This window comes from Theropithecus gelada, chromosome 5, assembly GCF_003255815.1.
Source record: "Theropithecus gelada isolate Dixy chromosome 5, Tgel_1.0, whole genome shotgun sequence".
NCBI lineage: Eukaryota > Metazoa > Chordata > Mammalia > Primates > Cercopithecidae > Theropithecus > Theropithecus gelada.
The window spans coordinates 37,971,834-37,974,826 of record NC_037672.1 but is presented as its reverse complement, the minus strand read 5'-3'; positions in this window follow the sequence as shown (position 1 = coordinate 37,974,826).

Sequence of the window (2,993 nt, the reverse complement as noted above, 5' to 3'; positions counted from 1 at the left end):
TAAACAATACTTTTTTTTTTCTTTTAAATTGGCAATGGTTAAAGGACTATAATGGCTTGTGTTGAAGTTTTGTGATATATGGGCACTCCCATACATAGTTGATAAGAATGTATGTAGATACAACTTACATGGAAGACAGTTGGCTATATGAATTAAGATCTTCAAAAACCTTTATACTCTTTGTCTCAGTAGTTCCACTTTATAATCAGACTCCCACAAATATTTATATATGTGAATGTTCACATTGTAGTGTTATATATGAAATTTTTTAATGACATAATTAGAATATGGAATTATGATCCATCTGTGGACCATTAAAAATTGAATGCTGCCTTTAAAACTAACTTCTGCAGCATTTTTAAGTTTGGATGATGGTAACAGAGGTTATAAGAGAAGACAGCACAGACGCCATGAGTATTATCAAAAGGGGAGTGTCGGGCAGCAAGGAGAACCTTTACTGATTTCTCAAATTCTGGGAACCCCCTGACTTCTCACAACTCTTCAAGGTAAATACATACATTAAATTCTAACAATATCCCAGAGTCATACACTTAAAGGTTTAGCATTTGCTACAAATCTGTGGTATATAAATCCAAGCCACAAAAGCATTGTTAAAGTTTCTCACACAGCACTCAATGCTTGTCTACTCCCTTTTTATTTCTGACTTTTCTGTTGCTTCAGTTCTATCTTCAAAATAAAATGAGAAGTTAAATGAAATCAAGGGTTAGCACAATCTTGATTTATTTATTTCTGAGGCACTGTCATTTTAAGTTAGATTACCTGCAGCTTAATTCTTAAATTTAAGTGATTGCTAGTGTTTAAAATGCAACGATTTAACGTATTTTATATATTTAGCAATTTCAGTTATAAAACATTTAGTGGATGAATTATGACAGTAAAAAAAAAAAAAAAAAGCAAAACATTTTGAACCTTCAATTTGAACCTATGCTATTGAATCTTGGAAGATTTGACCCATAAGATATTTAGAACTTGTCATTGGCTTTTGCTCTGCTATCACTTTAAGCAGTTAATAACTGTTGGTAGAATGATTAAAAGTATTTATGGAATTGGATTATTAATATATAGAAAAATGATAGACAGTAAGAGATTCCTGAAATATCTGGGTGCATATCTTAATTTACTCATTATTTGCTAAGTCAGAGATGACACACTGATGTCCAGCAAGTGAACTGCAGGCTGACTTTGAGACACTGATTCCTGTATCCTCAGAGCAGCCAGGCTATGGTCTGGGACTTCGGGTCCCTGGACTGTTCTCCTAATATTCACTATCTGGCCATCTCCAGAGAAACCAGTTGCAGAGCACATGGGTCAGCCTATCGAAAACAAAGGATCCATAGAACTGCTGGATAATTTTGCCTTTTAGGTGTCCAAGAATAGGATAACAAGTCTGAGATCAGACTGGCAGGAGGTGTGTGGGCAGTGCAGGTCTGGAAGAAATATTGGTACTGGGCCGGGCGTGGTGGCTCACGCCTGTAATCCCAGCACTTTGGAAGGCTGAGGTACATGGATCACCCAAGGTCAGGAGCTTGAGACCAGCCTGGCCAACATGGTGAAACCCTGTCTCTACTAAAAATACAAAAATTAGCCAGGCGTGGTGGTGGGCACCTGTAATCCCAGCTACTCGGCAGGCTGAGACGGAAGAATTGCTTGAACCTGGGAGGCAGAGGTTGCAGTGAGTTGAGATCACGCCGCTGCATTCCAGCCAGCCTGGGGGGCAGAGCAAGACTCTGTCTCAAAAAAAAAAAAAAGAAAAGAAAAGAAAGGAAAAAGAAATAATGTTACAGTAGGAGCTAGTCAGGTATGAGCAGGGCAAGAGAAGACCCCACCCCAACAAAACCCAGGAGTGTTGGGCAACCATCAGATGATGGTCAGGCTGTTGTTAACTGGTTCGTTAAAGCAGTAATTGGTCACAGCTGGTGCAAGGGAAAGGCAGGCTCCTAATAGATAGAAAACATCTGAAACTGATCAGCAGCTTCCCAATAAGATCTCAGGAGTAAGGAGAAGTAATGCAAGATCCCGGAAGTATGCCAACGTATAAAATTCCAAGTCAAGAGGTCAAGCTGGGCACTGGGTTTCTCAAGTTGCCCGCTTGGCCCTCTTCCAAGTTGTACTTTCTTTCTTTTCTTTCCTTCCTTTCCTGATTGTTAAAAAGCTTTTTAATAAACTTTCACTCCTGCTCGGAAACTTACCTCTGTCTCTCCTTCGCTTTATGCCCCTCAGTTGAATTCTTTCTTCTGAGGAGGCAAGAATTGAGGTTGCTGCAGACACCTATGGATTCGCTGCTGGTAACTTAGGGTAACTCCAATCTCTGCCACCACTAACAAAGTGCTACCAAAAAAAAAAAAACTCTCCCAAAGCAATCAACTTTGAAATAGACAAAATAATTAATAAATGAACCAACAAGTTGTTGGAAACTTTACATAGAAAAGAATATGTACTAACAAATTTCAAAATTAATGAAAACTAATTAAAAACTAAAACATAATTAATCAAAATTAATGTGCAAAAAATTGGAGTGGCTTAACTACCCTTTTTAGAAAATTTATCAGGAATTAAAGTGAGTTAGCCGTGTTACATCAAGTCAGTACTTCCATGGTAAATTTCCTTTCCACTGGTTACAATTATGGCTAGAATCCTTGCATTCGAAAATAAGAGTCAGAACATCTGGGGAATCATAACAGGGTCAAAATGGGAAGTATCACGCCTATAATCCCAGCATTTTGGGAGGCCGAGGTGGGCGGATCACCTGAGGTCAGGAGTTCAAGACCAGCCTGGCCAACATGGTGAAACCCCATCTCTACTAAAAATACAAAAATTAGCCAGGTGTGGTGGTGGGAGCCTGTAATCCCAGCTACTCCAGAGGCTGAGGCAGGAGAATTGCTTGAGCCCAGGAGATGGAGGTTACAGTGAGCTGATATCACATCATTGCACTCCAGCCTGGGTGACAGAGCGAGACTCTGTATCAAAAAAAA